This window comes from Mobula hypostoma, chromosome 2 (assembly GCF_963921235.1).
Source record: "Mobula hypostoma chromosome 2, sMobHyp1.1, whole genome shotgun sequence".
Lineage (NCBI taxonomy): Eukaryota > Metazoa > Chordata > Chondrichthyes > Myliobatiformes > Myliobatidae > Mobula > Mobula hypostoma.
The window spans coordinates 227,596,523-227,608,419 of record NC_086098.1 but is presented as its reverse complement, the minus strand read 5'-3'; positions in this window follow the sequence as shown (position 1 = coordinate 227,608,419).

The window sequence follows — 11,897 nt, the reverse complement described above, 5'->3', positions numbered from 1 at the left end:
AACAGTCGACATTTCAGGCCAAGACCCTTCCAAACCTCACCACCCTCACCTAATTTTAGACTCCCCTCCCTCCGGGAAGACTAAATGTACACTTTTTGATATTATAATGGTTCCTTGTCCTTTAATTTTATAAACCTCAAAAGTTTGCCCAGCAGCTCCTATAGACCCAGCCTCGCCTCTCCTTACAACACAAGCCAGTAAAATCCTTGTGAACTTATTTTGTACCTTCTCTGGTTTAATGAAGTTCTTTGTGTAGCTGCATGACCAGAACTGTACACAGTGCTCCAAACGGGCTGTAACATCTCCTGTGTGCCAATGTGGGCAAGTGTGCCAAAGCCGTTTTGACCATCCTCTCTACCAGTGCCATCACTTTGGCACTGTGGTGAGTGAGACAATATGACAGCTCAGAGTGTCAGAGTTCAGTCCTAACGTCCCCCTGTAAGGAGTTTGTACGTCCTCCCCTTGACCCCGTGTGTTTTCTCCTGGCACTTCGGTTTCCTCCCATAGTCCAAACTCCTACTGGTTGATAGGTCGGCGTAAATTGCCCCGTGATTAGGCTAGGGTTAAATTGGGGGTCAAAGGGCCTATTCCACACTATATCTCTAAGTAAATAAAATGATTTTGTTACAAGTCAATTTCCCCACCACCACGAAGACACTAACATGATGAGCGTGATTCATTTTGCGTTTAGTAATAGATATTTTTGCTTGCACGCGGTATGGAGAAGGCAGCCTCCACATCCTGCCCCAGTCCTGCTCTTTGCCAGTGTTCACTGCAAAGCCATTCTGAAGTTAAAGTCAAGCTTGTTTACCAATGATAAGGATGTGTTGTACCAGTGCAATGAAAAACTGAATCACACGAACATCAAAGGTACGTCCTTGTACCCCATTGAAAACTATTGATTGGAAAGCCTAGTTTAGAGGGCGTTTAATGGATGTAGAGAGGATGTTTGCTACAGTGGGAGAACCTAGGACTTGAGGGCACAGCCTTAGAATTCAAGGCATCTATAGGACAGTACAGACAGGACAGGCCATTCGGCCCACAATGTTGTGCCGAGCCAGCTAAAAAGCAAATCAGGAACACCAAAACACTAATCCCTCTTAAATAAGGTTCGTCCATTGTCATCGATGGAGACCTCGACACCATTACTACTTTTTTTACGGGTCGAGTTCCACCCGGCACGGATGGAAAGCGTGCCCGGGAGCAGCTCGACTGGATTTGAACTCAGGAACCTTCGCTCCCGGTGTCCGGCGCTGATGTCACTGCGCCACCAGCCAGCGATGGTGTCGAGACTAGCGCGTCATTTGGATTTAAGTGAGGGAGAGTTGCGCAGCGTCAGCCTCACTCTGTCTTCCCAATTCCCATCTGGATCCAGTGGCAAGACGAGTCGAGACGGCTGGAGATGGGACTAGGTGCAGTGGATGACCAGGACATCTTCTATGTCTTCTTGTGCTCTACACGTTCCACAACGCTTGCAGAGACTGCCTTCTTGACCGTCGGACCTTCCATTGGTCTCGTCCGCTCAATCCGCTGGACTCTGTCTTCACATGCTGGGATAGACAACTCCCTATCTCACCGAGGGTTTGAGACCCATCGGCTACCCTCACCTGGTTTAGCCGGCTTGTCGAAGCCGTTGCCCGGGGTGTGGCCGCTGTCACATGCAAACAGCTATGGGGAGCCATAGGTGAGAGCTGAGTGCCAGGTGGGGACCAAAGGTGGACAAACCGCCCTGAAAAGGACGTGACATGTTCCCCCACCAGAGGTGCTACCCCTCCCTGACACCCCGTATACCCGAAATCCCTCCTACCTACACCGTATCCATATTTCTCCATCTTCCTTACATCCATCTGCCTATTCAAATGTCTCTTAAAAGCTTCTAATGTATTTGCCTCTACCCCCATAGCAGGCAGTGCATTCCAGGCATCCACCACTCTGAGTAAAAAACTTACCCCTCACATCCCCCTTGAAACCTACCCCCTCTCACCTTCAATGCACGTTCTCTGGTATTAGACATTTCAACCCTGGAAACAGATACTCCCTGTCTCCTCTATCTATGCCTCTCCTAATCTTATAAACCTCTATCAGATCTCCCCTCAGCCTCCAGTGCTCCAGAGAAAACAACCCAAGTTTGTTAGCTCCTGCCCTCTAAACCAGGCAGCATCCCGGTAAACCTCTTCCGCACCCTCTCCAAAGCCTCCACATCCTTACTATTGTGAGGCGACCAGAACTGTACACAATACTCCAGATGTGGCCCAACCAGATTTTATAAAGTTGCAAAATAACTTTTTGACTTTTGAACTCAGTGCCTTGACCAATAAAAGCAAGCGTTCCATAAACCCTCCTAATCACCCTATTGACCTGTGTAGCCACTTTCAAGGAGCTGTGAACTTGGATCACAAGATCTCTCTGCTCAGCAACACTGTTGAGGATCTTGCCCTCAATAGTGTACTTTCTCCTTGCATTTGCCCTACAAGGTGCAACACCTCACATTTGTCTGGGTGAAACTCCATCTGCCATTTCACTCCATATCTACAATTGATCTATATCACACTGTGTTCTTTGCCAGTCTTCTACACTATCCACAACTCCACCATTCTTGGTATCATCAGTAAACTTACTAACCGACCCATCTACGCTTTTATCCAGGTCAGTTATATACATCACAAACAGCAGAGGTCCCAGCACAGATCCCTGTGGAACTCCACTACCTACAGACCTCCAGCTTGAATAAGTCCCTTCAACCACTACCTGCTGTGCACAAGCCAGTTCTGAAACCAATTCACCACGGATTCCATGACCCCATCTTAATCACCGTTAGTCTCACATGAGGGACTTTGTCAAATGCCTTAGTAAAATCCATGTAGACAGCATCCACTGCCCTACCCTCACCAATCTCTTTCATCACCTTGTCAAGGAACTCAATCAAGATGGTAAGGCACGACCTGCCACACACAAAGTCTGCTGGTTGTCCTTAATTAGACCGTTGGGTTCCAAATGCTCATGTATCCTATCCCTAAGAATTTTCTCTGGCAATTTTCTACAACTGATGTGAGACTCATTGGTCTGTAGTTCCCAGGATTTTCCCTCGTTCCCTTCTTAAATAGAGGTACAACATTAGCCACTCACCAGTCCTCCAGAACCTCGCCTGTGGCTAGAGAGGACACAGATACTGGTCAAGGCCTCAGCAATCTCGTCTCTTGCCTCCTTCAAGTCAAGTCAAGTCACTTTTTATTGTCATTTCGACCATAACTGCTGGTACAGTACACAGTAAAAACGAGACATTTTTCAGGACCATGGTGCTACATGAACAATATAAAAACTACACTGAACTACGTAAAACAACACAAAACTACACTAGACTACAGACCTACCCAGGACTGCTTAAAGTGCACAAAACAGTGCAGGCATTACAATAAATAATAAACAAGACAATAGGCACAGTAGAGGGCAGTAGGTTGGTGTCAGTCCAGGCTCTGGGTATTGAGGAGTCTGATGGCTTGGGGGAAGAAACTGTTGCACAGTCTGGTCGTGAGAGTCCGAATGCTTCGGTGCCTTTTGCCAGATGGCAGGAGGGAGAAGAGTTTGTATGAGGGGTGTGTGGGGTCCTTCATAATGCTGTTTGCTTTACGGGTGCAGTGTGTGGTGTAAATGTCTGTAATGGCGGGAAGAGAGACCCCGATGATCTTCTCAGCTGACCTCACTATCCACTGCAGGGTCTTGCGATCCGAGATGGTGCAATTTCCGAACCAGGCAGTGATGAAGCTGCTCAGGATGCTCTCAATACAACCTCTGTAGAATGTGGTGAGGGTGGGGGGTGGGAGATGGACTTTTCTCAGCCTTCGCAGAAAATAGAGATGCTGCTGGGCTTTCTTTGCTATGGAGCTGGTGTTGAGGGATCAGGTGAGATTCTCCGCCAGGTGAACACCGGATGCCATCAATGTTCAGGGGAGAGTGGTCGCTCCGTGCTCTCCTGAAGTCAACAACCATCTCTTTTGTTTTGTTCACATTCACAGACAGGTTGTTGGCTCTGCACCAGTCTGTTAGCCGCTGCACCTCCTCTCTGTTTGCTGACTCATCATTCTTGCTGATGAGACCCACCACGGTCGTGTCATCGGCGAACTTGATGATGTGGTTCGAGCTGTGTATTGCAGCACAGTCGTGGGTCAGCAGAGTGAACAGCAGTGGACTTGGGGTAACCTGGGTTCAATAACCTGGGGTAAATCCTACCAGGCCCGGGGGGAACTTCTCCACCTTAATACTCATTAGGGGGCCCAACACTTCCTCCTCCTAGACCTCTGAATGCCCTAATGTATTTATACACTCAGCACTGATCTCCTGGTCCTCCATATGCTTTTCCTTGGTAAATGCTGAAGCAAAGTACTCATTAAGTACCTCACACATTCTCTGCATCCAAGCAAATGTTCCCCCCTTTATCCTCGAGTGGTCCTACCCTCTGCCTAATTATCTTCTTGCTCTTGATGTAGGTATAAAATGCCTTGGGATTCATCTTGATCCTACTTGCCAAGGGCCTTCCACAGCCCTTCCTAGCTTTTCTAATTCCCTTCTTTAATCCTTTCTGGCTTCTTTATATTCCTCACGTGTTCCGTTTGATCCTAACTTCCAAAGCTTTACATACTTTTCCTTTTTCTTCTTGACTAAATTCATTACCTCTCTGGTTCTCTTATCTTTCCATCCCTGTCCTTCCTTCTACCAGGAACATACCCCGGTCTGGTATCTCCTCTGACAACCAGGTCTCGGTGAAGCATTAGACATTCCAGTCCGTTGTTTCCCGCTTGTAGGGTATTCTGTCTCTCAGCTCACACAGCTTGTTGTCACCTCTGACCCTCAATGTAGGAGCCCCCCCCAGGGCTGTGTCCTGAGCCCCCTCCATTACTCCCGATACACCCATGACTGTGTTCCACACACAGCTCCAATCTGTCGATCAAATTTGCAGATGACATGACATTGTAGTAGTAGTAATAGTCATACTTTATTGATCCCGGGGGAAATTGGTTTTCATTACAGTTGCACCATAAATAATAAATAGTAATAGGACCATAAATAGTTAAATATTAATATGTAAATTATGTCAGTAAATTATGAAATAAGTCCAGGACCAGCCTATTGGCTCAGGGTGTCTGACCCTCCAAGGGAGGAGTTGTAAAGTTTGATGGCCACAGGCAGGAATGACTTCCTATGACGCTCTGTGCTGCATCTCGGTGGAATGAGTCTCTGGCTGAATGTACTCCTGTGCCCACCCAGTACATTATGTAGTGGATGGGAGACATTGACCAAGATGGCATGTAACTTAGACAGCATCCACTTTTCAGACACCACCGTCAGAGAGTCCAGTTCCATCCCCACAACATCACTGGCCTTATAAATGAGTTTGTTGATTCTGTTGGTGTCTGCTACCCTCAGCCTGCTGCCCCAGCACACAACAGCAAACATGATAGCACTGGCCACCACAGACTCGTAACCCTCATTTCCAACAATCATGAGGCAGCCTGCAGAGGAGAAGTCAACACCCCGACACGGTCGTGCCAAGAAAACAACCTCTCCCTCACTGTCGAAAAAACGAAGGAGTTGTTCGTGGATTATGGGAGGAATGGAGACAGGCTAGCCCCCATTGACATCAATGGGCCAGTAGTTGAGATACTGAGTAGTTTCAAGTTCCTCGGTGTACACATCACCAAGGATCTCACCTGGACTGTACACACCGGCTGTGTGCGAAAAAAGCACAACAGCACCTCTTACACCTCAGGAGGTTGAAGAAGTTTGCCACGAGTCCCCAAATCCTCAGGGGTACCACCAAGAGAATTCTGACTGGCTGTGTTATCACCTGGTACAGGAAGTCAATCGCAGGGCACTGCAGAGCACGGTGCAGACAGCCCGATGAATCAGTGGACGTGAACTTTCCTATATTTAGGAGATTTATGCAGCAGGTGCATAAAAAGGGCCCAGAGGGTCATCAGGGACTCCAGCCACAAACTGTTTCAGCTGCTTCCATCAGGCAAGCAGTACCACAGCACTAAGGCCAGGACCAACAGGCTCCGGGACAGCTTCCTTCGCCAGGCCATCAGATTTATCAATGCACACTGATCTGATTGCATATCTGACCGTACATTTTTCCTGACTGTACTTACATCTATACAAAACAATTATGTATACAATCTTAGTGTTTGGGCAATTCCCTCCCATGTTCCCCTTCCTTATTTCCTGTACATTGTGATGGAGACACATGATAAAGATTTCCACATCCTTGGATGGGGTGGGGGGAGGAGGAGGAGGAAAGAGGAGGGGGGAGGAGGAGGAAGGGGTGAAGATGCTGAAATTGTGATTCTGTACTGTCCCAGAGGACAGAGTGACAGAGTGATAGAGCGATATAGCACAGAAACAGATATTTCAGCCCAACTAGCTCATTCCTGACTGGTCTGCCTGCACCCAGTCAATATCCCTCCAAAACTCCTGTCGTTGATGTATAATCCCACATCTACCTCTTCAATTGGCAGCTCATTCCATATTTGCACCACCCTCTAACTGAAGAAATTCCCCTCAGATTCCCCTTAAATATTTCATGTTTCATCCTTATTCTATGACCTCCAGTTGTAGTCTCACACAACGTCAGTGGAAAAAACCTGCTTACATTTACCCTATCTATATAAAAAAAAAAGGCATCTGTTAGTCTTGTGAGACCATGGATCTGCGCCTGGAAAGTCTTCACTCTCCAGGGCACAGGCCTGGGCAAGGTTGTATGGAAGACCAGCAGTTGCCCATGCTGCAAGTCTCCCCTCTCCACGACACCAATGTTGTCCAAGGGAAGGGCATTAGGACCCATACAGATTGGCACCAGTGTCGCCGCAGAGCGCTGTGTGATTAAGTGCCTTGCTCAAGGACACAACACGCTGCCTTGGCTGGGGCTCGAACTCACAACCTTCAGATCGCTGGTCGAATGCCTCATCTATACCCTATCTATACCCCTCATGATATTGTATATGTCTGTCAAAACTTTCTTCATTCTCCTACACTTCAGTGAATAAAGCCTTAATCTATTCAACTTTTCCCGAAAACTCAAGTCCCAGTAACATCCTTGTAATTTTCTTCTCCACTCTTTCAATCTGATTGATACATTTCCTGTAGGCAGGTGACCAAAACTGCACACAATACTCCAAATTAGCCCTACCAATGTCTTATACGACTTCAACATAACATCCCATCTCCTGTACTCAGTACTTTGATTTATGAAGGCCATTGTCCCAATAGATCTCTTTACAACCCTATCTAAATGTGACACCACTTTCAGGGATTAATGGATCTGTATTCTCAGATCCCTCTATTCAACAGTGCCCCTCAGTGCCCTACCGTTCACTGGGTGAGTCCTACCCTGGTTTGCCCTCCCAAAGTACAACACCTCACACTTGTCTGCATTAATTCCATCTGCTATTTTTGCTATTTTTCAGCCCACTTTTTCTACTGATCCAGATCCTGCCGCAAGCTTTGATAGTCTTCCTCGCTGTCCACTACACCCTCGTTCTCGGTATCATCTGCAAATTTGCTGATCCATTTTACCACGTTGTCACCAAGATCATTGCTACAGACCCATCATCGATCCCTGCGGCGCACCACTAGTTACAGGCCTCCAGTCTCCAGCTTCTCCCACTTCATCCTGAATCCCAAGCAATTTAACCCTCCAGACCAGCCTCCCTTACAGGACTTTGCTGAAGTCCATGCAGACAATTTCCAACTTTCTTTCATCAATCTTCCTGGTAACCACCTCGAAAAACTTTAAGATTGGTTAGACCAAGACCTGCCATGGAAAAAGCCATGTTGACTATGATTAGTCAGGCCCTGTCTATCCAAATAATTATATGATCTGTCCCTTAGCATATCTTCCAATAATTTACCCACAACCAACATCTGGCTCACCGGCCTATAATTTCCTGGCTTATTCTTGGAGCATTTCTTGGACAACGGAACATTAGCTATCCTCCAGTCCTCCAACACCTCACCTGTGACTAAGGAAGTTTTAAATATCTCTGCTAGGGGCCCTGCAATTTCTGCACCAGCTTCCCACAAGGTCCAAGGGAGCACCTTGTCAGGCCTTGGGGATTTATCCACCGTAATAACATCAAGACAGCAAGCGCTTCCTCTTTTATTATCTGGTTACGTGGCCATGTCCTCATTACTCTTTTGCCTCAGTCCTATAGACTCTGTGTTTATCTCTTGAATAAATACAGATGCAGAAACTCCATTGAAGATCCCCTCCATCTTGTGCACAGGTGACCATGCTGATTTAAAAAAAAAAACCAATTTTGTCCTTTACTATCTTTTTGCTCTTAATGTAGCTGTCGAAACCCTTGGGATTCTCTTTTAACTTGTTGGCCAGAGCAACCTCATGCCCTGTTTTTGCCCTCCTGATTTCTCTCTTAAGTGTTCTCTTGCACTTCTTATACTCCTCAAGAAACTTAATTGATCCTAAGTGCCTACATCTGAAATATGTCTCCTATTTTACCAGGGCCTCAATATCCCCCAATAACCAATGTTCCCAAAAACCTATTAGCCTTGCCTTTCATTCTAAAAGGAACATACAAATTTTGTGCTCTTCAATATTTATGTTTCAAAGGACTCCCACTTATCAAGCATCTCTTTGCCAGAAAGCAACTTATCCCAATCCGCACCTGCCAGATCCCCTCTGTCTTACACACACTATTGTCACCTGCCCTGTCTCAATCCCTAAGAGGAGGTCTAGTATTGCATTCTCTCTGGTTGGGACCTCTACATTCTGGAAAATTTCCTGAAGACAAAATTGAGAGGTTAGAGTTCATGGGTCCAAGAGGCTGTTCCTAAGACTTTGAGTGTGTATCTTCACATATGGCCACAAAGCCATCAATCCCATCATAGGGATGGCCAGCCTACGGTGCATACGCCAAAAGTGGCGCATTGGACGATTAGAAGTGGCGCATTGCACCCCAGTGATAATAATAAAAAAGGAAGCCTACTCACGCAAAAAGTATTAACCAAAAACCAATTTGTAGAAAAAAAATCTATAGCAGGAGTTCAAGTAGCTTAGAGCTAGAAATGGGTTTTACTGAGAATAAATCTAAAACTTAGCATTTATTTTTAGCGATTTTATTATTTCGTGCACATCTTTTGGCAAATGTTATCTTCTTTCGCATCAATCTGTTTTCAATTTTTAAAAAATGTTCAATGAGTCAAACTAGGAAAGAAGGACTTCTGTTCTGCAGTCGTTCCATAACTGTTCAATACACGTTTGATCCTGAGGCGCCAGGCGTCTGCACCAGCGGTGCGTCGCAGGTTTTTGCCAGTTTACAATTGACACTCATGCGCTACGGAATTGTGCTTTGTTTGTCCTTTGTGAACATTTGCAGTTTTGTACCTTTTCAAAAATTAAGCCTTGTTTTTACATTCAGTTACCCATCACAGTGCAAAAGAAAATAAGCAGAAAGTGATAGTAAGTGTGAATTCAATGAACAGTGGGAAAATGAGTTCTTATTTATAGCGGGTCCGTCAGGAAAACCATTGTGCATTGTTTGTGAAAACACTTTCTCTCAAAATAGAAGACATAATCTTAATAGACACTATAAAACACAACATCAGACTGAAATAGAAGGAAAACTGAAGCTAGTGCTTGGGTCTGAGTTACAGAAAGAATATGTGATTAAGAAAAAGGAAGAAATCAAAAGAAGACAAAATATATTTGTTAAAAGTCTCATTAAGGTAACTAATGCTCATCTTGTTTTTATATTAAATCAATATATCATGCAAAAATGCTAAATATGTCTATATTAACATATTTTTACAAGAATTGAATGGGGGTACAAGAGTTGTATGGTGTATCTGAACTCTTGCGTGAAAAAATTGACGCATGGAATGTAAAAGGTTGGCCACCCCTGATCTAGATCATTAACACATAACATGAAAAGCAACAGACAGAACATCATCCCCTGTGAAACATCAACCTGAAATGTCCCTCTTTATTCCCACCTCCTCTGCCTTCTGGCGGTCAGACAATTTTCTGTCTTTTCTTGTTTAGCAGCCCCATGTGTGGCACCTTGTCAAAGGCCTTCTGAAAATACAAATAAACAATATCCACTGACTCTCCTTTACCTATCCTGACTGTTCTTTCCCCAAAGAATTCCAACAGATTTGTCAAGCAAGATTAGCCCTTAAGGAAGCAATGCTGCCTATGCTTCACCTATTCTGATAGTATCTCTCCAAGTACCCTGAATCCTGATTCTTAATAATGAACTCTAACCACTGAAGTTCAGCTACGTGGCCTGTAATTTCCCATCTTTTGCCTCCATGCCTTTTTAAAGAGTGGAGTGACATTTGAGATTTTTCAGTCTTTTGAAACCATTGGAGAAGTTGGTGATTTTTGAGAGATCACTATTAATGCCTCCTCAACGGCTTCAGCTACCTCTTCCAGAACCTTGAGGTGTAGTCCATTTGATTCAGGTGACTTACCTACCTTCAGACCATTCACTTTCCTAAGCACCTTCTCCTTAGTGATAGAATCTACACTCACTTCAACCCTCTAGTACTCTCACATTTCTGGCATGTTACTAGCATTTTCCACAGTGAAGACTGACAAAAAATACTTACTCAGTTCATCTATCATTTCTTTGTCCCCCATTACTACATCTCCAGCATCATTTTCTAATGTCCTAATATCCACTCTCACCTCTCCTTACTCATCTGAAAAGAAATTGGTATCCTCTTTTATATTACTGGCGATCCTATCTTCCTATTTCACCTTTTCTCTCCTTATTGCTTTTATAGCTGCCTTCTGTTGTAAGAACATAAGAACATAAGAAATAGGAGCAGGAGTAGGCCATCCAGCCCATTGAGCCTGCCCCGCCATTCAATAGGATCATGGCTGATCTGTCCGTAAACTCAGCTCCATCTACCTGCCTTTTGCCCATAACCCTTAATTCCTTTACTATGTAAAAACCTATCTAACTGTTTCTTAAATATATTTAGTGAGGAAGCCTCAACTGCTTCGCTGGGCAGAGAATTCCACAGATTCACCACTCTCTGGGAAAAACAGTTTCTCCTCATCTCCGTCCTAAATCTTCTCCCCTGAATTTTGAGGCAATGTCACCTAGTTCTAGTCTCACCTACCAATGGAAACGACTTTCCCTTATCTATCCCTTTTAAAATTTTGTATGTTTCTATAAGATTCCCTCTCATTCTTCTGAATTGCAGAGATTATAGTCCCAGGTGACTCAATCTCTCCTCATAGGTTAACCCCTTCATCCCTGGAATCAACCTGGTGAACCTCCTCTGCACTGCCTCCAAAGCCAGTATATCCTTCCTCAAGTATGGAGACTCTAACTGCACACAGTACTCCAGGTGCAGCCTCACCAGTACCTTGTATAGTTGCAGCATGACCTCCCTGCTCTTGAATTCAATTCCTCTAGCAATGAAGGCCAACATTCCATTTGCCTTCTTAATAACCTGTTGTACCTGCAAGACAACTTTTTGCGATTCATGAACAAGCACTCCCAAGTCCCTCTGCACAACAGCATGCTGCAATCTTTCAGCATTTAAATAATAATCTGCTCTTCTATTATTCATTTCAAAGTGGATGATCTTGCATTTACCAATGTTGTACTGTATTCCATCTGCCAGTCCTTGGCCCACTCACTTAACCTATCTATATCCCTCTGCAGACTCTGTACAATTTGCTTTTCCACTCAGTTTAGTGTCATCAGTAAATTTTGCTACACTACACTCAGTCTCCTCTTCTAAATCATCAATGTAAATGGTAAACAGCTGCGGGCCCAGCACCGACCCCTGCGGCACCCCACTCACCACAGACTGTCAACCGGAGAAACACCCATTTATACCAACTCTCTGCCTTCTATTGGTTAACC